The sequence below is a fragment of the Eptatretus burgeri genome, chromosome 8 (genome assembly GCF_056783735.1).
Source record: "Eptatretus burgeri isolate ZD-2024b chromosome 8, Ebu_testis_v1, whole genome shotgun sequence".
Lineage (NCBI taxonomy): Eukaryota > Metazoa > Chordata > Myxini > Myxiniformes > Myxinidae > Eptatretus > Eptatretus burgeri.
In genome coordinates this window covers 100672624-100700610 of record NC_140968.1, presented here as the reverse complement: position 1 = coordinate 100700610, position 27987 = coordinate 100672624, and the positions used below count along the sequence as shown (strand labels likewise).

General features: G+C 39.7%; 1 protein-coding gene and 1 long non-coding RNA gene across 7 annotated transcripts in view; one reads left to right on the top strand and one right to left on the bottom strand.

Moving 5' to 3' along the window:
• The window catches only part of LOC147022400 (uncharacterized), a 112069-nt gene that overhangs the window by 61323 nt on the left and 22759 nt on the right, over positions 1-27987 (top strand). For all 6 annotated transcript variants that reach the window (XR_015061229.1, XR_015061231.1, XR_015061227.1 and 3 more), the window contains one exon: positions 13446-13484. The gene's annotated coding sequence lies outside the window, so the exon portion shown is untranslated. The remainder of the gene's footprint in view (positions 1-13445; positions 13485-27987) is intronic.
• Positions 41-27136, bottom strand: LOC147022401 (uncharacterized). The gene is made up of 5 exons (XR_015061232.1): positions 27060-27136; positions 12282-12686; positions 7728-12160; positions 3634-3665; positions 41-3386 (listed from the first exon to the last, which is right to left on the bottom strand). It is a non-coding gene; the product is annotated as an uncharacterized LOC147022401 (long non-coding RNA).

Sequence of the window (27987 nt, the reverse complement as noted above, 5' to 3'; positions counted from 1 at the left end):
GTGCTTGCATTCAGCCAAACAAAACAATCCCAACAACTGATGAGGTTTTGAAACAGTTGCACAAGTTTATCAACGCAGCAGCACATGCTTCTAACTGGGAAGTTGAAAGTTCTCAACTTACATCCCTTTCGTCCTTTTTGTTTTTTCGAGGATTCATCAGAAAACCCTATGGAAGTGAAATCAGAGCACTCAAAACAAACCAAACAACAACAATGCACAATTATCTCGTGTTATGTTAGAAACGAGCTTTTCATCTCGAAATGTTAATAGCTACTGCGGTCGTCATTCGCCGAGCTCTTCCATGAGCCTTGACATTGCACTCAAAAATATAATAGAGACGAACAACGGAATAGCATGTTGATCACGAGTACAAACACAAATCACTACTCATCCCTTTCCCAGTGGCTTGCGGCGTTGTTCACCGGTTCATATACAGTCGATGCCGATAAAAGGTTGTTAATAATTATGATTATAATAATAAGCAGGTTATGCATCTGAACAAGAACGAACCCTGATATTGTAAACGAGATAATTAGCCAGTTCATCATGAATGATGGAATGACTTAAAGGTGTTGCATTTGGGTCCGTTTGTTTGTTTGTCTGTCTGTCTGTCTGTTTGTTTGTTTGTTTGTCTGCACAGAACTTTCTTGTTTTTCTCCACAACATGTGGGCAGATTGAGACGAAATTTTCACGATTGCTGGGACTTCTCGTGTCGAATGTTTTCATGATAATTATGACATCATAGGTCAGGTTGTGTGGCAGCCATATTGGAAACACGGAAAAACTTTGGATGTCTGTATCTCTGAAACCGCACCGAGGAAAAAATTGAAACTTGGAACCTCGCAAGTACTCCTCATGGGGAATGAGTGATTTTTTTTTATGATTTATGAGGGCCATCTCGGGATAAAATGGTCCACACACACAAAAAAACTTCATGATGTCCTCAGTCGTGTGATTCAGCAGCCATATTGTTTATAAAAACAAAACTTTCAACAATCTTCTTCTCTGAAGTGGCTGAACAGATTGAGGTAAAATTTTATACGTATGACTGTATGTCCATGAGGAACAAAATGTTCACACATATGATATCATTGGTCACATGGTTTGACAGGCATATTGGATGTACCCTAAAACCAATTAAAAAAAAATCTTCTTCTCCAGAACGGCTCGACAAATCGAGGGAAAATTTCACACAAGTGTTCCCCAATCCATGCGTGTACGAGTGGCACGTAGCAATTACTCCTCATGAGAAATGAGTGTGGTATTTTTTATGACATCATAGGTGCCTTCGTTATGACATCATAATTTCAAATGTAGAACGCTACATCCGATCAGTATAAAAACTTTTGAGGGTCATCTCGGGATAAAATGGTCCACAAATTTTTTGATGACGTCATCATTCATGTGATTCGGCAGCCATATTGTTTCTTTTGTTTTTATTAAACCTTCAAAAATCTTCTTCTCTGAAATGGCTAAACAGATCGAGGAGAAACTTTACACATATGACCGCCTTTCTATGAGAAACAAAAGGGTCACACATGTGACATCATAGGGAACGTGGTTTGGCAGCCATATTGGATTTACCCAAAAACCTATAAAAACACCACTCAAAAGGAGTCCTGGTGAGAGTTTGCAATCTCTGATTGCTCTTTTTCTGGTGTTACTTCCAAATCCAAAGATTTTTTAAGTGTGTTGTTCAGTCGATTTTGTTATTCTGTCTGTCTGTCTGTCTGTTTGTCAATCGCCAACAGGTCACAATTCTAAACCAATCATCATGAAACTTTACCAAGTTGTTGAGGGAGTCTCAACTTAGAAGCCAATTGATTTTGAAGTCAAAGGTCATCTTGAGGTCGAATTTCTAAAATCGTCATTTTTCATCCGATTGACTTGAAATTCGAACAAGATTTGCATATTGCATCACTGGATTGGATAACCAACTACTTTTGAGATCAGAAGGTCAAAAGTCAACTCACGGTCAAGCTTCTAAAATCATCAATTTTCAACTGAAAATTCATCCATTTACATCCATTAACTTGAAAGTTGAACAGGATGTGCATCTTGCGTCGCAGAATTGGGAAACCGACTATTTTTGAGGTCGAAAGGTCAAAGGTCAACTCAAGGTCAAACTTCTAAAATCATCAATTTCAATCTGAAAAATAATCAAATTTCATCTGATTGACCTGGGCTTTTGATTAAGATTGTCAATTTTAATGTTGACGAAATGGACAATTTGATGTATCCATGGTAACCTTTGGAGGGGGGGGGGGTGGATTTTGCAAGTATCGTGCTCTGCATGATGTCTTTTTCTTGTTTATTTATTACCTCTGCCACTGAAGGCGAAGGAGGTTATGTTTTCACCCCCCCCCTTTCTGTGTTTGTTTCTTTGTTTGTCTGTTTGTTTGTTTATGTGTGCGCAGGATATTTAAAAAAGTTGTCAACGGATCCGGATTAAATTTTGTGGACAGGTCGGGTGTGCAACAAGGACGAACTGATTAGATTTTGGTGAAGATCCAGATCCGTATCTGACTACAATAATTTTTAAAGTGATTCTTCACCGTTGGCAAACGGGGCTAAAAAAATATACATTGCACGATATCTCAAAAAGTTGTGCACGGATTCGATGAAACTTGGTGGACATGTTGGGTGTGTGACAAAGAAGAATTGATTCAATTTTGGTGAAGATCCCAATCCGTATGAGGATCTGATAATTTTTTATGTGATTCTTTTTCATTGAGAAATAGGGCTAAACCGACATGTAGCACAATATCTCAAAAAGTTGTGGACGGATTCATATGAAACTTGGTGGACAGGGTGGGTGTGTGGCAAGGAAGAATTGATTCGATTTTGTGGAAGATCCCAATCCGGATCTGGACACGAGAATTATTTAATTTTTAAAGTGATTCTTCACCATTGAGAGATCGGGCCAAAAACGATATAGTACTGTATGGCATGATATTTCAAAAATGTCTTGGGCCTGATATGTTCTCATGGATCAGGAATTACGTGGCAGGGAGATGCGCTCTACCGAGTTCCCCTCTAGTTTAATCTGGAAAGGTCAGTTCTCTGTCTCAGTCTTGTCTGGCAAAACGAGATTCTGTTCTTGGTGATCATTGTGAGAATGCCGATACCCACAATATCAATCGAGGGCGGTCTTCGTCTTGGAAACGGGCTGATGATGATGAAACGAGGTGTGTACAAATAGTCCAGGTGACATATCTCCACCACTATGCCATTTGCATTGAAACTGTGATCACAGTCGTTGGCGTTTCCTATTGTCGAAGGGTGGTGGAGGTGGTGCTTTGAGGCTGCTGTACGCATGCTCATCTCCAAGTTGTGCTACTCTTGTGTATATCTCTTCGGTGGCTTTCAGTGACGAGGGATCTTTCTGTGGGAATGAGACGAGGACAACACTAATTTCATCTGACATTCAAGGTGCTTTACCACTGATGTAAATCATTATAAATATCAAATGGGTATCACGGTAACTATTTACACGATGTAAATAAACGACTCCAAAAATGGTGAAGATTCCTTTTTGGGAAATATTTCAACCGAACCATAACCCTGACCCCTGAATGATCAGCTGGTCCATGAGTGTTGTTTGATATCCAAGTTGTTCTAATAATACTTACATTTGCCTGGGTTATCACTTGGTTGGAGAGACCTGAGGGAGGCAGGGAGGAGGGGGGAGGGGGTAGAGTTGTTGGGGGAGAGAAATGAATAAATAGGATTTAATATTCTCCATTAGTGATTGGTTGATCCCAAGATATTACATCTGTGAAAGGTGATTTTACAGTTCAGGTGATTTTATGGTTAAAGGTCCCCTGACACGCAAAAGTACTGAAATTTCATTTATATATGTCCTATGGGAGTTTTTCATCGTGATTTCAGATCTGACAATATTTTTTCACAAAACTCATTCTGTAAAATGTAAAATTAAAAAAACAAACCTCTTCGGGAACGCCCCTAAAAATTCTCCTGAAAGGGGCGTAACCCACATGACGTCAACGACAGGATTACAAAGGCTGCACGTAAATTACTCGGGTTGGTGGTCTACGTGATTGTATTGGTTTTCTGTGTGTTTCCACATTCGATTGATCGACTCGAACGCTTCGTTCATTTCTGCTTTAAAAAAAGCGAACATTTGGTTTTGAATAATGGATGACATGGACTTTCACTTGTCTGGTAGCGACAGTGAGTGTGAGAGAAATGAAGGGTTTTGGTTTGAATCAGATGGAGAATTGTCGGATAACGTAGTCGTGGGAGGTGAAGTTCAGGAAGCTGGAAATGAAATACGGCCTTAGCAGTTCGAGCCCGAAGCAGGACAAGCAGAGGAAAATGGCGATGAAATTCCTGGAGTTCATTATGATCGGGAGGACATCGAAGGAAGACTCGGAAATAACAACTGGTTAGACTAGATCCTATTCGTAATTCAATAATGTAAATTCGACTTGCATACTGCTCGATATCAGAAATATTTTAGTGAGGTGACGTGACCAGCGCAGCGCAGCGGACATGTTTCTCCGCGGTGAATGAATCGCAAGCAAGGCCGGTGCATGTCATCGGCCGTATCTCTCCGCGCATAAAACGAAGCAATCTCGCTGTCCGGATACGATGAAAACTTGTGTGCAGAACACACCTTGTGACACAATTGTCTCGAGTAGTCCGATAAATCTGACGTTCTGTTGCATTTTTATTTATTTTATTCCTACTGTTGTCATGTAGCGTCAGTAGAAAACAATAAGCCTGGTGTTGGCTTAGTGGTGGGGGTGGCGGCTTGGGATCCTAGGGTCCTGAGTTCAAGCCCCGTTGTGCTGCTGAATTAAAATACACCAGGAGGTTGACTCAGCCTGTCATCCTTCCGAGGTCGGCAAAATTAGCACCAGTGTACCGGTAAGGGGGACACTGCATCAGCGGCATAGCCGCGTCCCAACCAATGATGCAACCAGCAGCCACAGGCTGCACTCAGAGAGAGAGAGAGATAGAGAGATAGAGAGATAGAGAGAGAGAGAGATAGAGAGATAGAGAGATAGAGAGAGAGAGAGAGAGAGATAGAGAGATAGAGAGATAGAGATAGATAGAGATAGATATAGATAGAGATATAGATAGAGATATAGATAGAGATATAGATAGAGATATAGATAGAGATATAGATAGAGATATAGATAGAGATATAGAGAGAGATATAGAGAGAGATATAGAGAGAGATATAGAGAGAGATATAGAGAGAGATATAGAGAGAGATATATATATAGAGAGAGACAGAGACAGAGACAGAGACAGAGACACAGACAGAGACAAAGACAGAGACAGAGAGAGAGAGAGAGAGAGAGAGAGAGAGAGAGAGAGAGAGAGAGAGAGAGAGAGAGAGAGAGAGAGAGAGAGAGAGAGAGAGAGAGAGAGAGAGAGAGAGAGAGAGAGAGAGAGAGAGAGAGAGAGAGAGAGAGAGAGAGAGAGAGAGAGAGAGAGAGAGAGAGCAGAGAGAGGGAAAGAGAGAGAGAGAGCAGAGAGAGAGAGAGAGAGAGAGAGAGAGAGAGAGAGAGAGAGAGAGAGAGAGAGAGAGAGAGAGAGAGAGAGAGAGATAGAGATAGAGATAGAGATAGAGATAGAGATAGAGATAGAGATAGAGATAGAGATAGAGATAGAGAGATAGAGAGATAGAGAGATAGAGAGATAGAGAGATAGGGAGATAGAGAGAGTAGAAAACAATGAAGAAAAGAGAATAATAAAAGAAAGCTACAGCACGTCAGATTTATTGGCCTAGTCGGACGGACGACGGATTTATCGGCCTAGTTGGACGGACGACGGATTTATCGGCCTAGTCGGACGGACGACGGATTTATCGGCCTCGTCGGACGGACGACGGATTTATCGGCCTAGTCGGACGGACGACGGATTTATCGGCCTAGTCGGACGGACGACGGATTTATCGGCCTAGTCGGACGGACGACGGATTTATCGGCCTAGTCGGACGGACGACGGATTTATCGGCCTAGTCGGACGGACGACGGATTTATCGGCCTAGTCGGACGGACGACGGATTTATCGGCCTGGTCGGACGGACGACGGATTTATCGGCCTGGTCGGACGGACGACGGATTTATCGGCCTAGTCGGACGGACGACGGATTTATCGGCCTAGTCGGACGGACGACGGATTTATCGGCCTAGTCGGACGGACGACGGATTTATCGGCCTAGTCGGACGGACGACGGATTTATCGGCCTGGTCGGACGGACGACGGATTTATCGGCCTGGTCGGACGGACGACGGATTTATCGGCCTGGTCGGACGGACGACGGATTTATCGGCCTGGTCGGACGGACGACGGATTTATCGGCCTGGTCGGACGGACGACGGATTTATCGGCCTGGTCGGACGGACGACGGATTTATCGGCCTGGTCGGACGGACGACGGATTTATCGGCCTGGTCGGACGGACGACGGATTTATCGGCCTGGTCGGACGGACGACGGATTTATCGGCCTCGTCGGACGGACGACGGATTTATCGGCCTAGTCGGACGGACGACGGATTTATCGGCCTAGTCGGACGGACGACGGATTTATCGGCCTAGTCGGACGGACGACGGATTTATCGGCCTCGTCGGACGGACGACGGATTTATCGGCCTAGTCGGACGGACGACGGATTTATCGGCCTAGTCGGACGGACGACGGATTTATCGGCCTAGTCGGACGGACGACGGATTTATCGGCCTAGGTGGACGGACGACGGATTTATCGGCCTAGTCGGACGGACGACGGATTTATCGGCCTAGTCGGACGGACGACGGATTTATCGGCCTAGTCGGACGGACGACGGATTTATCGGCCTAGTCGGACGGACGACGAATTTATCGGCCTAGGTGGACGGACGACGGATTTATCGGCCTAGTCGGACGGACGACGGATTTATCGGCCTAGTCGGACGGACGACGGATTTATCGGCCTAGTCGGACGGACGACGGATTTATCGGCCTAGTCGGACGGACGACGAATTTATCGGCCTAGTCGGACGGACGACGGATTTATCGGACTAATCTAGAGTCTAGACTCTAGAGATCTCGAGTCAATCCACTCTGTGCGAGTTTCTGTATGTGACGTCACCGCTGCGATTCGCTGAAGTCAACTTTTTTTTAGGGGTGGGGCATAGTAAGTTGTGGAAGGCACCAGAAATTATCGAAATATTGCTCTAATTATCCAATTTTTTAGTTTTTAAAAAAAACATGGGTGATTTCTTCACTAGGAAGGTCAAGTTAATATATTAATAACCAGAAAGTTTTGCATGTCATGGGGACCTTTAAGGTGGTGTTATTAGGCTGACATGATTTTATGGTTAAGTTGGTTTTACGGTGATGGTGATTTTATGGTTGAGGTGATTTTTCAGTTTAGGTGGTGTTATTAGGCTGAGGTGGTTTTACAGTGAAGGCGATTTTACGGTTAAGGTGATTTCATGGTTAAGGTGATTTCATGGTTAAGGTGATTTTCATTCCTCTTCTAACCTTCCCTCCTCTCCTCCCCACATTATGTATTTTTAATCCATCTTGGGATGTATAGATAGCAAGTACTCTTATTGTGCTATTCATAATCTGAAGGTTGGCATTATTTGTATCCCATGTTGGTCAAAAACTGGTCTGTCTTCTGGTGATTAAATAACTGAACAAATACAGCACTGGAGTCATCAGAAGGAACACAGATAGACAAAGATGGAATCGTCAGGAAGAACCTGGATAGGATTCGGGTTTCGGCTGCAACTCCTCTTCCCTCAAACCCATCCAAGCGCAGCCAAGTGAACCTTTCCAAAAACTATTTCCAAGAGTTCATCTCTCCGTTCACAAAGAAAAGGAAAGCGAAGGAGAGATGTGGGAGAAGAAAAAACCATGTGAGTGTGCTCGTGCATGCACGCGCACGCACGCACACGCACACACACACACACACACACACACACACACACACACACACACACACACACACACACACACACACACACACACACACACACACACACACACACACAATAACACAATTCAGCATATATTTCACAATTTATTCATTATCCAGAAATACCTTACTGTTTATCTTACCTTACAAGGTGGTGAACTTGCTACCACTGAATGTACACAGGAGTCTACCAGCACACAAATCAATACACAAGCCCTCAATTTAAAATGAAGTTCCTGTTCTGCTAAACACTTTCATGACGCACTTCCAGTCAATTAATTAAATGATTACATAATTAAAAAAAAATTATTAAAATATTTGATACAACTTCCAATGCAACAGTAACCTGTTTACATGAAAACTAACCAAACTTAGACGAGCGATTACAATGACATCTAAAAACCTCACATGACCAAATCGAACTCTTCACACAATTAACCCTCTCCAACATTATAGAATCCATCTTCGCACGAACCACAAAATCATCCTAAACAGAACAAATTTTAGCAAATGTAATAAACTGAGATGAAAACACATTGTAACTTATCTTAACTGGTCCATTATTAGATGGAAATGTAAATAAGATAACAGGATAACTAAAATAGTCAACTTTATGATACATGTTTATACTAAAACAATTATTTTCAACTCTCACTAACACATCCAGATATGTCACTACACTATCATCATTACCACTCTTTTCTGTTTTTAGGCTTTCTCGATAAATCCTATGAATCAGCCGACCAAAAATCTTATAATTAATGACACAAATATCATCAATATAACGACATGTTGGAGGCAACATTTTAGCTCAGCCTAACTTCTCCTTCATTAACTTCTGCACAAATGAAATTCACAATAAACAAGAAAAATGTCCGCTAATAGGGGGCTACAATTCCATCCCATTGGAATGCTTTCTATTTGTTGAAATATTTTCCCACCAAAAGATACAAAAGTGTTAAAATAAAATTAACAGAATCTTTAAATTTTTCTTGGTCAAAACTCAAAACAATTAAAACCCAAATATATTTTCATAGAAAAAAATGACTAATCAAACCGGCCACGTAAAAAAAATATTATATGAGCTAAAAACGTCATCAATTACACTAAAGAGTGCATCCTTAACCAGTGCTAAATCCAAATTTGTATGTGCTGTGCTATTACACCCACTCCCGACGGAGCAGCAAGAAGGGTCATAGTATTATCCTCTCTGGGGTATATAAATTGCAGTAGATCTAGACTCGGGTCCATTGGTCTGCATGGGACACAGTAAGCATATAATGCTTCAAGAACGTTGGGTTTCATTGCTTTCAGTTTAGTGTTTAACATGCAGTAGTAGCGACTGTTTAAAGAGGTAATCATTCGTGTTTGTGGTTTATAATCTTTTTACTTCCGGTCGAGGTGCCCCATGAAATGCCACAAAAAAGGGGATATTATTTTTTTTTTGGAGAGGGGATATTATTAGAATCAATATTTATTTGTAATAACATTAATATTATGCTTTTATCATTGCTGTTGTGATTACTTTTGTTATTAGAAGCGGCATTGGAAAATGCCATGATTAACTGTCTTAATGTAGATATTCACCTTAACAGGGATTTCACCCAAGGCGAAAAACCCTCTTGGGGAGGGGGGACAAATTAAGTTGCTACAACCTCAATCGTGTGATCCTAAGTCCTCCTGTCACGTTTGGGTGAGATTGGATAAGTAACGACCGAATGCATCGCAGTCAAAACGACAGGCAGACACCAAATTGCATACGATGAAGGGAGAAAAATCAAAAACATGAACAGATTTAATATTGATGAATCTAAATCCTATCTAAAAACTCTAAAGTGTAACTAACACTCCAGAAAGTGTTAATACCAGAATTATTCTGAATTGCAAAACAATATTTCCTAAATTGCTCCTTAACCACTCATAAACCTGAATTAACCAGAACTGACAATCGTTGTAAAGTGCATTGCCCAGCCCCTATTATAAACCTAGACTTATACGGGTTTTTATGAAGCCTCGGGATCCAGAAAAAAAAAACTGGGAAAACATAAATTTACCTTTTTACATTTATTATTAAAATTATTACTCAAAACTTTCTGATGCTCAACTATAATGTCTTGGATGAGAGCCTTTTGACATGGAACATATGTGCTGTTTCCTACACTAGTAAAGGTAACTACATCAATACCTAACTCTGTTAATATAACCTCTATGTCAAACTTTTTACAACCACCACAAAATTATTAGCTGCTTTATCTGCCCGAGATATATCAGATGTGATAGGTCAGCTCTAGCATTCTTTGGCAATAAAAAAAAACTACAATTCTCCCAGATTACAACAGAGCGGCCTAATCTTGATCAACATCACCATGGGGATATTCACACCGGTGCAGATAAGAAACCTGGTTTATTGTGCTCACTGAAGGATGTATATTGTCATGAAACATATTGCCTTTAAAACATCAGGTTGACAATTTGGGTTCTGATCTTGTTCTGTTATGAATGAAACTAAGAAGAGATAACTTGGACGCGAGAAACCGCACACACCAAATATTCAGTTTTTTTTACATTATTGGACTTTGGCAGGAATCCTCAAAGTATCCGCCCAGAGGGATGTCTTACATTGACTGGTTTGCATTTGGCTTATTGGGAATCTCGCTACTTCTGTACCGTGCTGTCAGACAAAACTGTGGATAAATACACGTACATTACATGTATACGTATATATACTCATGTATTATCAAAAACCTATTTCAATCGCCTAGAAATATTTTGTTTATTTATTTACAATGCTTAAGGCTCCCTGTGTCCTCCCCTTGCTCTCATTTTCAAGGTTTATGGGTAAGCTTGTGTTTATATCATGTGCAGGAAAAAAATATCAGTAAACATCGGTATGCTTGATAACAAAGACACCAGTTGAGAAATATAGAGCACACGGAATTTGAAAATGGGTTCCAAGAATATTGAGTCATCGATTTGGATGAGAAGACTAAACAGGCCGGCCCTAATTGGCAGTCCATCCCAGAGATGATCTCCCACTCCTGTCAAATGCAGAGGAGAAGCATTTCGGCTTTCGGGATGTATGTGGGAGGTTGTTGTGTTGCACACGGTATGCCACTTGTAACTTCAACGTTTTGTGATTTATTCTACACTGTGGATGATTGGTTGCCAAGAAATGGTTTAACTGGTACAGCATTCGGCCCGCTGGCGCTTATGCCATGTGTATGAGTCCTAATTGATGTGGAACCACTCAGACTCGGTTTGAGTGGGAAATGGCAAGAAGCTTGTTACCTCTGCCACCAAAGGTGGATGAAGGTTATGTTTTCACCTCTGGTCTGTTTATCAGTGTATCTGTTTGTTTGTCTGTCTGTGAGCAGGATATCTCAAAATGTTGTGGACGGATTCGGACAAAACTTAGTAGTTGAGTTGGTTTGGTGACAAGAACAAGCCGATTAGATTTTGGTCCAGGTCCGGATCCAGATCCGGCCTATCAGTGGGATACAAAACGTAAACTGTTCAGCCTGGTTGTGTGCGGTTCTTTCTGACGAGTTGGACACTTTTTAATACTTCTTATACATGTGGCCTAAGCGCGATAGCACACAGTTCTTGATGTTTAGTTGGAGAATTTCGAACCAAATGTTTTGAATATATACTAATAGTAATGTAGAGCGTGAATTTGCATGGCGTTCACCACTGATGGTACATTTTGTGTTTTTGATTTTCTTGTTTTATATAATGTAGTCGATGTGTGTTCTTGTATGAGCCTTGTTCTATAAATTTAAAACCATACTGTACTCAATAAATGGTAAAACGTTTCTCTCTACTCCTCTCTTGCTGCACCCACTAGCTCTTTCACTCGCCCTCTGTGCCTTTAACTGCCTATCTGGTGCTGCTCTGATCTTACACTGAGATGAAAGACACTTTTTCCTGGTGGTATTGGTGCAGCTTAGTGAAATACGTGAATAGAGCAGTGGATCCTGCCTCCAAGAAACATTTCCGATCGCCTGCAGTGGTCACATCACTTGCTTTGGTGCAATCGGTGAATCTTCATGACGGAAAAGATTGAGAAGAAAAGCAAAATGAGCGTGATGGTTGTGGCGCCCAGAAATAGCTCAAAGTACAATGATCTGTTTGATCCGTGCGGGGACTCGGTGGAACAAATAGAGTGAGTGGTGGAGGAGCTCGGACTTGCGAGGGCTGGAGATGAGAAGCCATCTTGGCCTAGAGGGGACATTGAATTATGAGCGCAAGACAGAGAATGGACAATCCACATGGATTTCAGATTTGTGAACGTTTATGATTGAATTTAAAGGATGTTGTCAAATCGTTCAGAGTAACCCACCTGTTTTTACTGTAAGGTTGAAGGTTTTATTGTACGCCTGCGGAGCATTTGCATCATCTTGCGGCTCCGGCTTCAGCTGACATTCGTACAATCCAGTATCATCTACAGTCACGTGATGCATCACCAAAGAGAAGTTTCTGGTTTGTTTCTTCCACCCTCATCCTATCTGCCGCACTCCATCCACCACAACCCCCAACGTACTCCTCAACCCCTTCCACACCATTGTCCCACTCTGGGACTCTTCACTCCAGTTCCTTGAGCTCAGCCCGAGAGACCACCCTACCACCTTCAGCTTGCCAGAGCTGTCAGAAATGGCACAAAGCAGCACAAGGGACGAGTTCTCCATCACAATCAGATCTTCGTGGTTCCTCGGGGAAACATCTGGACTCTCCATCGCTTCACAACCTGGAAAATAAGAAGAGAAGTTCGTACTGAAGAACCTTGTCATTTCACTTTCCAACATTACATAATTATACAAACCACACTTCATCCTATAGTCAGAGGAATGTATCCTGATTTGCACCACTTCCTCGTATTGTCCGTCGGATATTTGTGAAATGCAGTGTCGGTGTGACATCTGTACCTGTTACCTTTCACACTGAGTGTCGTTGTTTTACCAACCAACATGTCTCCGTTCACACACCTGAGTTAAGGTTGAATGACATTTGGCTGTAGGAGAATTACATTCTTCGTAATATACTGCATAGGGTGTTGGGGTTGAGGGGTAAGGGTCTGGGGTTGGTTGGTTCATGTGTTTGTTTTTTTACCAACTGTGATTGAAAGCTGATTTTTTAATACATTATTGAAGATCTTAAACTTCAAAATGTCTTCTCTTCCAAAATTGTGAATGTTGATTAACTTTTGAATTTGGAGTGTTGGAGCCTTTTATTGTTTACGAGATGAGCCGTGAACCCGTTGGGTTCCGGTTGTGACAGCGGTTGATGAAAAAAAAAAAAAGACACACAAAATTTTAATATTATTTAGTGGTCAAACTTTAACTTGAAGAAAATTTGAGCATTTACTTCAGGAGTCATCGTTTGGCCAACCGGTTTCTCGAGGTATATCAACCCATTCTCCATGGTTTGTCCTTGTGCTGTATGGATCTTTAGATCAAAACTTGACTGAATCGGGAATTGATTATTTTATAATTTTTTTCGTTGCCAGATTTGAACAAAACTTGATACTGCACACCACAGGCGAATGGTGAGTAAGGTGGCTCTAAAATGTTTGCGCTATCGTGTACTGTTTTGGCTGTATTTTGGGAACATACATACATACATACATACATACATACATACATACAAGATGAGAGTTTTAGTAATATACTAGACGACCCGTGAACCCGTTGGGTTCCCGTTGTGACAACGGTTCATGAAAAAATCATTTCAAAAAAATAATAATAATAATAAAAAAAGGATAGCTCCAGCGAACTATATCGCCAAGGTTGTTTGCATTGATCAAATTCTCCCAAAGAGCACTTGACTGAATCGGGAATTGATTTTTTAATAATTTTTTCGTTGCCCGATTTTAACAAAACTTGATACTGCACACCGCAGGAGAATGGTGAGTAATGTGGCACTAAAATTTTTGCGCTATCATGTACAGTTTTGGCTGTATTTTGGGAACATATATATATATATATATGTATATATATGTATATATATATATATATGTATATATATATGTATATATATATATATATATATGTGTATATGTGTATATATATATGTATATATATATATATATATATATATATATATATATATATATCTATATATATATATATACACAAGATGAGAGTTTTAGTAATATATAGAAGAAGATATATGTGTGTGTGGAAAGGGTGCAGGGTGTGCTGGGTCTCATTTTGGAGTTTAAATTGAGAAAACGAAGAGATGGGATGATGATAGAATGAAAAGAGGGCAGAGGAGTGAGAATGAAAGGGAAAGTATGAAGCGTGTGTTGGTATATAATGTCAGGGAGGTTTAAGCCTTGTGTGAAGGATCATTCCGCAGTTAGCTGTATTTTTATTTATTTTTTTATGTACAATGTCAAGGCTCGTACAAGAGCGAGCACACAGAATAGATAACAAGGGGAGCAGGAGACAAGAGGGGTGGGAGAGGGAAGCACAAAACAGTGGGGAACAGAGACATGAGGAGATCTATGGAAGGGAGAGAGATGGGGTGGAGTACACAGGTTAAACAAGATGGACACTACAGGGACTTTCAGGAAGGAAAGCAGTGAATTTGAAGGAGGTGGGTTTGGGGTGGATTAATGGGGGCAGAAAAGATCGTGGGTCTTTTTTTATGGGGGAAGATATGAGATGGTGGTGAACAACTGTTCTGAAGACCTGGAGAGAGGAGTGCGATTGAAGAGAGTGTTTGAGATTGTTCCAGAGGTGGGAAAAAGAGGAATGAAAGAGTGAAGGTGAGCAGTCATTTTTAATCTTGGTAGTTTTACCAGAAGGGGATTGCTGGCGGATCTTGAGTGCCCTGTGGAATTATGGGGGGGGGGGGGACAGATAGGAAACAGAGCAAGGGTGGGGGGGGGGGCGAGGCCAGAGAGGAGTTGGTAGAAGACAGAAAGACCACCGACATGCCTGAGGTGAGACAGTGAGATCCTGATTTCCACCACTTGGAACACTTGTTATCTTGCCAAAACGAAGTTTTTGCAAGATATGTTAGTCAGCTTGTATGTTTTTTTTTTTTGTTTGTTTGTTTGTCTGTAATCACGTATAAAAAATTCTGCAGAGCACAGTTATCATTGGAAATTTTTGTAACTCCGCATATCAGAGGCCTATAGAGGTCCCTTTCAGCGCATAAAATTTTGAAGGTCAAGGTCAAAGGTCAAGGTCACTTTGTCGCAAATCAGGGGAGTCGACGAAACCCTTATTTTTTTGAGTAATTTTGATCGGATAGTCTTCAAACTTCATGGGCATATAGTTCCTGGTCTGATGCTCAGCTGATTAATTTTGGTGGCGATTGGCCTTGACCTTCATGGTTAGCGCCGAAGGTCAATCATATTTGACCCCAAGCTCAAATTTTCAAGTTTTAGGAACCATATCGTGTCATACCTCAAATTGAATACCTCGATGAGTGCTTTCTGGATATGTCAAGCTTGAGACATTATGATGTCATTTGGTGACGTTATGAGGCAAACGCATATTTTTCATGGTTACTCTGTAGAACGATTCTCATCGGAATCTCTCGTAGGCAGATATTCCTCAAGGTGTCGCCCCTGGTGGATAGCAGCTCTGTTCACCTCAGTGTGACCTTAAAGAAGTCACACGTGGTCACCTTTTGGCAAGATACGGGTCACCCTGCGGGTGACATTGGTTTCTTTTGTTGTTGAACACTTTGAACAGATAAACAACTTTGAACAATTTGATCAGATAAACCGACAAAATTTTAAGTTGTTTTGGGATATTGTTATTGAAATGTATGAGCACAAGATTACGCACGCACACACACGCGTATGTGTAAACATATATTATAATGTCGGCCCTAAACAAATTGTGTTATGTTAATGAGCATGGAATCCTTTAATTTAAATTCCATCCTTTGCGGTGTCATTCCTGAGGGGAACGGTTTAAAGGATGAACATATTGAGGAGGTAGTGGTGGTTGAGTGGAAGGATGTTTTAGTTGGTAATGTGTTGTGCCCTTGAAAACTACCACTTTGATGCAGGGGTCGCTGCATCTTGGAGCATGCCCTCCATAGGAAGGGGAGTGAAGCTGGCTGTCCTGTCTACATTATGTTAAGGACGTAAGCCTTCTGTGTCTATTAGGTTTTGTTGTATTAAAAAAAAATCTGGCAGTGTTACTTTTAACTGAGCTCACTTAATATGGGGAATAGTTTCGTCGCCGTTCATGTTTCGGGTTGTTAGGTATCGACGTTTTATCAATGCCTTGTGCATATCTTGTTCAGGTCCTCTGCTGTACAGTCAAGAAAAGAGGACTTGGTTGTCTGTTTACAATCATTTTCCCACATTCATCGTATATTATATTACTTGTTTACTCATTTGAGTGCATTTTGCGTAAGGAGTCAGTTTTGAGTGCACCCTGCAGGTGTGCACCAGAGCTGTGGTCGAGCTCTGATGCAGTGTCCCCCTGTCGGTTAGGCCTGGAATTTGCAATTGGTTTAGGGGAATGGAGATAACTTCCCTGCTCTTTACGAAAGATTCCGTTGGATCTTTAATGTCCATCAACTAAATACTAATAGACGGGACATCCGGCTTAACGTCCATCCGAAGGTCGGCACGTTCATAGTCGGGGTGGGAATCGAGTCCAGACAAGACGGTTCAAAGGTAAGTGTTGGACGAATATTACACGTGAACATGATATACAGCAGTGATGAACATGCGTGCATGGTGTTAGTTTCCTTTATAGTTTCATTCCTTCATTGTAACACTCAAAGTAATTGATATAATAATACAGGACAAGGAATGTAGGATATTAAACTATATAAGTGAATTAAAATGCAGAAAGGTGTGCAAACCAATTAGATGGATAAATTATAGAGATCAGAGACATGAAATATATATATATATATATATATATATATATATATATATATATATATATATATATATATATATATATATATATATATATATAGATAGATATTATAGGTTGCAAAAGTAAGAAATTCATCCAAAGATTAAATACAATATGTTACATTTTTCTAAATTTTGTTGGATACCATGTCAAGGCTCGTGTTACTCAATGGTCGTGGGTTCGACCGGTTTGTGTGTTCAAAGGACATGCATTGCCGTGCATGTGTTGACCCATTGTACAATGGAAATCATGACCGGAGCCCCTTCATTCTGTTTATCCCGAAATGTAAACATGGATTGACTTTGTGAATGTTACTCCATCAAAAATACTTAAAAAAAAAAAAAAACACATTCACATGTTGGCATCATGCATTTTGATGTAATTTGTGTTTTGCAGAACACAGGTGGTTTGCAGGTTTGAACTATCATCAACAATTGCTTTTGTCATTCATTCAGGTCAATACCCATGTAGTAAAAAGTAGAAAGTTAAGTGATGCAGGATATTTTATGTTAAGTTTTGATAGGTGCCTTGGCTTTGATTTATACTTGCACACTGCACCCATTTGCAGTTTTGTTCTAAATATTGCTTTTACTCAATGCACTTGAATCGATTTGCATTTGTTTTACATTGAATTACAAGTTAAAGTTGACTGCTTAAGGAAGGATCGTGTTATGCATATTATGAGACCTATCAGGTGTACAAACGTTTTATAATTCATGGTTTGTTCCAAAGTAATGAAAGGTACAATGGAACAACAAAGGATTTACAAGATACAAACCAGAAAAAGAGCAATCAGAGAGTGAAGACCCTCACCAGGACTTCTTTTGAGTGTTGTATTTTTATAGGTTTGAGGGTAAATCCAATATGGCTGCCAAACCATGTTTCCTATGATATCATATGTGTGAAGCTTTTGTTCCTCATGGACAATCAGCCATTCGTGTAAAGTTTCGCCTCGATTTGTTCTGCCACTTCAGAGAAGAAGATTTTTGAATGTTGTTTTTTAAGAGCAAGATGGCTGCCGAATCACGTGACAGATGACGTCATTGTTGTTTTTTTTCTGTGGACCATTTTATGCCGAGATGACCCTCCAAAAGTTTCACACTGATCGGATGTGGCGTTCTACATATGCAATTATGACGTCAAAATGAGGGCACATACGACGTCATAAAGAAATCACACTCATTCCTCATTCCACATGAGAAGTACGTGCCTTGTGCCAAGTTTCAATTTTTTTCCTTGGTGCAGTTTCAGAGATACAGAGGTCCAAAGCTTTTCTGTTTTTCCAATGGGGCTGCCACACCACGTGACCTATGACGTCATCATTATCACTAAAACATTCTACATGAATAGTCGCACCAATGGTGAAAATTTCCTCTCAATCGGACAGGCGGTTGCAGAGAAAAACACGAAAGTTCTGTGCGTACAAACAAACAGACAGAGAAACAAACAAAGAAGAAGAAGACGTCATGCATAGCATGACACTTGCAAAATCCATCAAAATATTTGACCTCAAAAATAATTGGTGGTTGAATTCATTGACCAAATATGCAACTCCTCTTCGAATTTCAAGTGAATCGGATGAAAATTTACAATTTTAGAAACTCAGCCGATGTTGACCTTTTGGTCGATGTTGTCCTCAAAAATAATTGGCTGGTTTAATTCAGTGACCTGAAATATAAATCCTCTTCAAATTTCAAATCAATCACATGAAAATTGACAATTTTAGAAATTCGGCCTATGTTGACCTTTAGGTCGATGTTGTCCTCAAAAATAATTGGCTGGTTGAAGTCAGTGACCTGAAATATAAATCCTCTTCAAATACAAGGTGGAGAGCTTGTTGTCTAATCTCGACTCAAACCTCGACCGGTCCAGACAGCATCAACCCACGTGACCTAAAAGCCTGCTCCTCTGCTCTTGCTCACCCTCTCTCTGTTCTGTTCACCCTCTCATTTGCTCAAGGTCATCTGCCATCTGCTTGGAAATCAGCAAACATTACCACCCTGCATAAAAAGGTGCAAAAACAGATCCTTGCAACGACAGACCAATCAGCCTTCTCCTAATCATCAGCAAGATTATGGAATCCATCATCGCTTCAGACATTAAATCCTTCCTCTTCTCCAATGGCCTAATTTCCGATCATCGATTTGGTTTCAGACCAGGTCACTCCAACCTGGATATGCTGCTTCTGCTCTCCCAACAATGGATGGAGGTCCTCAATGCCAGACATGAAATCAGAGCCATATCCCTAGACATATTGCGTGCTTTTGACAGTCTGGCACCTTGCCCTGCTCACCAAACTCTCTTCCTATGGTATCCAAGGCCATCTCCACTCATGGCTCGCAGACTTCCTCTCCTGTCGCAGTCAACGTGTGGCCCTAAATGGAGTTCTTTCATCCCCTCTTCCTGTCCAGGCTGGAGTTCCTCAAGGTAGCGTTCTGGGCCCTGTTCATTTTCTGGTTTTCATCAACGATCTCTCCGACTCTCTGGAAAATCCTCTTAATCTCCTTGTTGATGACTCCACCCTCTGCCGTACTATCTGTCATCCCTCAGACCGGCAAGCAGCAGCTTTTTCACTCACTGCAGATGTGGGTAAAATCACAAACTGGTCCAACACGTGGAACATGTCTTTCAATCTGGACAAATCTCACAATCTCACGATGTCTCGCCGAAAGGACTATTGACCGTTTGGACCACCCCCCCCTCCCAATACACGTTCTGAACAATCCTCTGGAAGAAGTCCTTTATTTCAAGCTTCTCGGTCTCACTAACTTGCCATGATATTTCCTGCGAAAGCCCCATTTCCAACCTAGCCTCCAAAGCCAATTGCCAACTGGGAATCCTCGCTCGTGCAAAGTCCTTCCTCGGCCCACCTGAGCTCCTGACCATGTACAAAGCTTTCGTCCACAGCCTTATGGAGTACTGCTCTCCCCTCTGGGCTGGTGCTCCTGCCTTTCACCTTTCTCGGCTTCACGCTATGAAAACCAAGGCATTTCGGATCATCTCCCACGATGAGGCTGTCTTTGGGCCTCTCACTCTCTCATCGCAGGCTGGTCAGTGGTCTTTTTGTCTTCTACTGTCTCCTCTCTCGTATAGCCTCGACAAGGTATACAAAAAAAGAGAAAAAGTCAATCGGATGAAAATAGAGGATTTTAGAAATACAATCTTAATTGTTGACCTTGGGCCTATGTTGACACTTTGTTTTTTGTTGACCTCAAAAATAATTGGCTGCTTGAAGTCAGTGACCTGAATTATAAATCCTCTTCAAATTTAAAGTCAATTGGATGAAAATTGAGCATTTTAGAAAAACCGCCTTAGTTGTTGACCTTGGGCCTATGCTGACCTTTTGGTTCATCTTGACCTCAATTGGCTTGTTGAATTCAGTGACCTGAAATATAAATCCTCTTATATTTCAAATCAATTGGATGAAAATTGAGGATTTTAAAAATACCACCTTAATTGTTGACCTTGGGCCTATGTTGACATTTTGGTCTATGTTAGGTTTGGGGTGGATTAGCGGAGGTAGAAAATATCATGGTTTTGGATGGGGGAAGATAAAAGAAGGTGGTGAACAGCCGTTTTGAAGACCTGGAGGGAAGAGTGGGATTGAGGAGAGTGTCGGAGTTTGTTGAAGAGGCGGGAAAAAAGATGAATTAAAGGGTGAAGGTGAGCGGTGATTCTTGATTTTGGTAGTTTTACCAGAAGGGGGTTGCTGGAGGATCTTGAGCACCCTGTGGAAATATGGGGTGGGGGGGACATATCTCAGACAGAGCAAAGGGGGGGGGGGAGGGGGAGCGAGACCAGAGAGGAGATGGAAGAAGACAGAAGGACCACCGACCTGTCTGCGGTGAGAGAGAGGGCAAGAGACCCAAAGACTCAGCCTCATCGTGGGAGATACCAATGATCCTAAATGCCTTGGTTTCTAAAGCGATGGAGGAGGTGATGGAGGGGGAACATACACCATAAACAGACTTAACTCGATGCCACCAGGATTTGGAGGAGGGAGACAGGTTTGAGAGTTCAGACTGAAGATTAGAAAGATGTTGTTTCCTGGCTTTCCTCAGTGTAGACACACACTTGTTCCGAGCTTTGTGGAAGGAACTGAGATTGCCTTCAGTTGGATTTGACTTCCATGAGACGAAGGCAAGTATTTTTTCAGGACATCAGCCTTGCCACAAGCTTCAGTGTACCATGGGCAGGAGGAAGAGTGAGTAGGAGAACTGAAGATGAGATGGAATAAATCTGTTCTTGAGAGAGAGCAAGTTTCTTTGAAAGAATTCCCAAGACGGGTTGATGTTGGAGGAAGTAGCGAAGGGAGACCAGTCGAGAAGTTGGATGGCTGTTTGAAGTCCGTGCCAGTCAGCATGAGTGAAATGCCAGACTCGACGGTGCTGAGGTGGTTCTCTAATAAAAGCCAGAGAGATGTTTACTTTGACAAGCATGTGGTCAGATGAACCGATTGGATCAGAGGAAGAACAGCAGATATTTTCAGGGAAATTGGTCAAAATCATATGCAGAAGAGATGGATCACTGTTGAAGTCATCACTGTTGGTTGAGATCTGGGTCAGGAAGTTGACAGATTGTGTCAGTCCCCATGAGTCACAGAAGTCTTTTGCTGAAGTGCCATGACAGGTGAGAGAGGTACCCACTCACAGCCAACTGGCATGGTGACAATTGAAGTCACCACATTTGAGGAAGAGAGAGTTTGGATGAGAAGATAGAAATTGGTCCATGTTTTCGGATAGTGAGGTGTAGATGGAGTCATCACTCTTAGGTGGACGGTACAGTACACATATAAACATGAGGTGGGAGTGGAGGGCAAGCCATAGCCAGAGGTATTCTGGAGGTGTGGGGGAGAGAGGGCAGTGCATGGTCAGTGAGGAATAGAGTCTTTGATGAAGAAAGCAACTTTGCCACCAGGACGAGGCTCAGGTCTGTCATACCGGAGGAGGGAGCAACCAGGGAGAGATACTTGTGAGTCAGAAACGTCTTGAAGGAGGAAAGTTTCTGTTAGGCAGATTGTGCCTGCTTTATTAGTGGCAACCTGTATGGAAATATCCGTCAGCTTTGAGCAAAGTCCCTGGATGTTTGAGGTCCACGCTGTTAATAAAGAGGGAGGGGAGGAGGTTTTGGGTGCAGGGGAGGGGAGGGGAGGAGGAGAGGGGGAGGTAAGGAGAATTGTTGAAAGAGTGTGGGGGATTTCAATGGAGCTTGGGGAGAGGGCCAGATGAGGAGTAGAAAAGGCTTTGTGGTGTTAGGTTGAGGTACTGGTTTGAACTGGATTGAGATTGTTTGAACACATGGTAAGAATGGAAGGAACCAGATTCCCATGTCGAGTCATCGATAGGAACCCAACAAGGAATAGAAAGCCAGGAAGACCTTGAATAACTTGAAGCCAATGGAAATCGAATGGAATGAGGCACTCGAACAGATGTTCACAACACAAGGTAACCGGGTGGGACATGTTTTCTCTTTGAAAACACGCCTGCAGTTCACTACAGTATGCAAAACTACATTGCAACAATAATAACTCCCTCATTACATTTTGATCTGTTACCAACCAATTCCATGAGATGGATGTTATGGAGAGCTTGATTCGAAATTAAACCATACCACTTCTGAAAATATTGTCGAGATTAAACAAACGTGGCAAACTTTATATAACTTCTGAGTGAATAAATACATTTTAAATGAACAATTTTGAGGTCTTCTCGAACGTGAAATAATTTTCAAATCAAAACGTTCTTCAGATTCTATAGAAGTTGAAAAAACTCTCCAGGATTTCAAAAATAATGAAAAATAATGTTTTCATGAGATTCTGTAGAAGTCTATAGAGTTCTCCAGAATTTCTAATATGATCAAAATAGTCTCGAGATTGTAGAGAAGTGTTTAATTCTCCAGACTTTTTCATAGAATTGAAATGTTTTCTTGAGATTCTATAAAAGTGTAATTAATTTCCAGAATTCTAATATAATTGAAATGGTCTCTTGAAATTCTATACAAGTGAATTAAATTCTCAAGTATTTATAATACAATTGTAATCTTCTCATGAGATTCCAATGAAGTCTATAGAGTTCTCCAAAATTTCCAATTGCATCAAAATGGCCATAAGATTCTAAAGAAGTTTTTAATTCTCCAGAATTTCTTGTAGAATTCAAATGTTTCTTGAGATTCTATGGAAGTGTGTTTAATTCTCCAGAATTTCAAATACAATCAAAATGGCCTTGAGATTCCATGGAAATGGATTTAATTCTGCAGAATTTCCAGTGGAATTAAAATGTTTTAATGAGATTTTACAGAAGGCAAAAACTCTTCAGAATTTCTATTAGAATCAAAATGGCCTTGAGATTCTGTAGAAATGGATTTAATTCTGCAGAATTTCCAATATAATCAAAATGGTCTTGAGATTCTGAAGAAGTGCATTCAATTCAACAGAATTTCTGATATAATTATAACATTCTTATGAGATTCTATGGAAGTCGAAAACTCTTCAGAATTTCCAATGCAGAGTAAACACAAATAATCTTCTCTGAAGATTCTGAAGAAGTCTATAGAGTTCTCCAGAATTTCTAATATTGTCAAAATGGTCTTGAGATTCAATAGAAGTGTATTTAATTCTTCAGAATTTCTAATAGAATCAAAATGGCCCTGAGATTCTGTAGAAATGGATTTAATTCTGCAGAATTTCCAATATAATCAAAATGGTCTTGAGATTCTGAAGAAGTGCATTCAATTCAACAGAATTTCTGATATAATTATAACATTCTTCTGAGATTCTATGGAAGTCGAAAACTCTTCAGAATTTCTCATATACAGCAAACAAATATAATCTTCTCATGAGATTTTGAAGAAGTCTATGGAGTTCTCCATAATTTCTAATAAAATCAAAGTAGTCTTGAGATTCCATTGAAGTGTATTTAATTCTCCAGAATTTCTAATAGAATCAAAATGGTCTTGATATTCAATAGAAGTGGATTTAATTCTGTAGAATTTCCAACATAATCAAAATGGTCTTGAGATTCTGTAGAAGTGTATTCAATTCAACAGAATTTCTAGTATAATTTACACGTTCTCATGAGATTATATGGAAGTCAAAAACTCTTCAGAATTTCCAATATGCAGTGAACAAATATAATCTTCTCACGAGATTTTGAAGAAGTCCATATCGTTCTCCGGAATTTCTAAGAGGATCAAAATGGTCTTGAGATTCCATTGAAGTGTATTTAATTCTCCAGAATTTCTGGGATAATTATAATGTTCTCATTAGATTCTATGGAAGTTGAAAACTCTTCAGAATTTCTAATATACAGCAAACAAAATTAATCTTCTCATGAGATTCTGAAGAAGTCCATAGAGTTCTCCAGGATTTCTAATAGAATCAAAGTGGTCTTGAGTTTCTATAGAAGTGGATTTAATTCTCCAGAATTTTGAGGAGAATTGTAATCTACACATGAGATTCTGTAATCTATTGAGTTCTCTATGGAGTTCTTCACGATTTCTAAAAGAATCAAAATGGTTTTGAGATTCCATGGAAGTGTATTTAATTCTCCAGAATTTCTCGTGGAATTAAAATGTTCTCATGAGCTTCTATAGAAGTCGAAAACTCTTAAGAATTCCGAATATACAGTGAACAAAAATAATCTTCTTTTGAGATTCTGAATCAATCTACAGAATTCTCCAGAATTTCTAATAGAATCAAAATGGTCTTCATATTCTATAGAAGTTGATTTAATTCTGCAGAATATCCAATATAATCAAAATGGTTTGGAGATTCCATATTAGTGTATTTAATTCTCCAGAATTTCTAGGAGAATTGGAGTGTTCTCATGATATTCTATCAAAGTCGAGAACTCTTCAGAATTTCTAATACATAGTAAACAAAAATAATCTTCTCACGAGATTCTGAAGAAGTCTGTGGAGTTCTTCAAAATTTCTAATAGAATCAAAATGGCCTTGCGAATCTATAGAAGTGTATTTAATTCTCCATAATTTCTCATATAATCAAAATATTCTCATGAGATTCAGTAGAAGTTGAAAACTTCAGAATTTCTAATGTACAGTAAACAAAAATAATCTTCTCACAAGATTTTGAAAAAGTCTAGAGAGTTCTCCAGGATTTCTAATGTAATCAAAGTGGTCTTGAGATTCTATAGAAGTGTATTTAATTCTGCAGAATTTGTAATATAATCAAAATGTTTTTGAGTATCTATGGAAGTGTATTCAATTCTCCAGAATTTCTCATGCAATAAAAATGTTCTCGTGAGATTCTATAGAAGTCGAAAAATCTTCGGAATTTCTTATATGCAGTAAACAAAAACAATCTTCTAATGAGATTCTGAAGAAGTCTATAGAGTTGTCCAGAATTTCAAGGGAAATCAAAATAGTCTTGAGATTCTATAGAAGTGAATTTAATTCTCCAGAATTTCCAATATAATCAAAATGGTCTTTAGATTCGATATAAGTAGATTTGATTCTCCAGAATTTCTATGGGAGTTAAAATGTTTTCATGAGATTCTAGAGAAGTCGAAAACTCTTCAGAAATTCTTATATGCAGTTATCAAAAATAATCTTCTCATGAGATTCTGTAGAAATCTATAGAGTTCTACAGAATTTTGAGGGAATCAAAATAGTCTTGAGATTCTACAGAAGTGGATTTAATTCTCCAGAGTTTCCAATAGAATCAAAATGGCCTTGAGATTATATAGAAGTAGATTTGATTCTCCCGAATTTCCAATGCAATTAAAATGGTTTTGAGATTCTGTAGAAGTGTATTTAATTCTCCAGAATTTCTCATAAAATCAAAATGGTCTTGAAATTCTATAGAAGTGCTTTTAATTCTCCAGAATTTTTCTTAGAATTAAAATGTTCTCATGATATTCTTTGAAGGTCCAGAACTTCAGAATTTATAATGCACAGTAAACAAAAATAATCAACTGATGAGATTCTGAGGAAGTTCTCGAGAATTTCTAATTTAATGAAAATGGTCTTGAGATCCGATAGAAGTGCATTTAATTCTGCAGAATTTCCAATATAATCAAAATGGCCTTGAGAATCTATAGAAGTGTATTTAATGCTCCAGAATTTCTCATATAATCAAAATTTTCTCATGAGATTCTATAGAAGTTGAAAACTCTTCAGAATTTCTAACATACAGTAAACAAAAATAATCTTCTCACAATATTTTGAAGTCTATGGAGTTCTTCAGAATTTCTTGTCAACTCAAAATGGTCTGGAGATTTTATAGAAGGGGATTTAATCCCCCAGAATTTCTGATGGAATTGAAATGTTCTCATGAAATTCTACAGAAATCTATAAAGTTCTCCAAAGTTTCTAAGATAATCAAAATGTTGATGATTCTCTGGAGGTGTATTTAACTCTGATTTCCAAAGAAACAAAAACTTTTGAGGATCAATAGAAATCGAAGAACTCTGCAGAATCTTTATAGAATCAAAGTGAGCTCTCCATTATTTATGTTGAGTGACATAGGCAGAATTTTTTTAATTAAATTAATTAAAATTTTAATTTACATTTCTATTTCCCACCTTCCATTATGAATGAACCATTTGGCCATTTGTAGTAACTTGGGCATTATGTTTGTGATGGTCACCATGTGTTGGTCAAACTTCACATGAGAATGTTGGTGATGGGACACAAATTTGTCTTAACACAGCACCTAAAGGGTGATTATTATAATAAGGTCTGTGTTAATTCAGCCAGGCCAAACGGTAGAGCAGTACTCCATTGAGAGATGGACAAATGCCTTGTAAGCTGTGAGTAGTTTCTTCAATTTGATTTGCACTTCAATCACTCAACAGCAGATATGCTTAGACAACAATAGATGAACACTCTGAACCGCAAATAATTTGGAGACGTATATCTTGGGCCCTCCATCTTTCATCCTGCCCTCATTTGTAAATCTGTTAAGGACATTCAGGGTCAAATCCACTCTTGAGTTGGACTTCCACTGGTGCAAACAACATCTTGCATTCGGTGATGTCACCTGATAACCAGTGCTCTCTCAAAAAGCTGTTAAACCAAAACAAGGCATTCTGAGCCAAATCCTTTCTGAACCTAGGGGTCAAAGTGAATTGTGGTGAATATGAGAGTTGTGATAAAGCCTAGAGTTGGATGTTTTCAGTCACGTATTGATGATGTAATGTATCCCTAGCCCCTCCATTAGTGATTGTGATTGAAATGCACTCGTTGAACCACACAAATGATCATACCGAGTGTCTTCAAAGTTGATAAAAGTGCAAGAAAGATGAAGCTCCTCATTTTCTTTTCTACTTCACTCTATAAATGAAATCAAAACAACATAAGATCATTACATCTCACAAACAAATGCTTCTTCATCTCAAACTGGCGAATCATTTTTGCTGTACTTGGGAGTTATACACAACAAAATGGCTATTCCGTGAACAATCATCCATCTCGTGATGTAACAAGAAAATGAAAGTGTTGTCACAGGTAGAACTAGAGTTCATAGAACATGTTACCCCACACAGGGTTCAGGTATATACTTCAATTTCAATAAAATAAAATTGTAAATGTCTTAAAAAATTAATTAATTCTGGGTTTTACTGCCATTTTACTCAGTGTCTATTACATCACCCTATGTAACACTTTACATTAGTTATTCGTGCCTGTTGTATGTGTACTTTATGATATCATTAAAAACAGTAAGTTTCCTGTTTGGAATGATTTTCAATTTTGTGTGACCGCCAGACAGGGAGACAGAGTAACTTAAATTATCTCACTCCTCTCTGTGAATGTGTGATTGGGATGAATTCAGAGACAAAATACAGTAAATTGACAGGTTTGTTTTCCGATTCATGTTGAAAATGTAACAATCAATTTAAAATAAGTTGTTCCTCCATCATAAACTGATGTTTGCGGATAGACAGATGGACGAACGTGAACCAATTGCTTAACCCCACTTTTCGCTTCACATGCGAGAGGTAATAATTAAATAAATCAACAGAATGTCGATCAAGGTATGTTAAAGAGCAGGTTTTGGGTCGCTGATGACTTCACGTAATTCGAAGGTTGTAAGCACATTAATAATAATCGTTGGGCAATTATTTTCTTACATTTGAAACTCAAAATATGCCAAAATTAACTTTTAAGTCAAAACTTTTGTCAGTGATCGAAAAA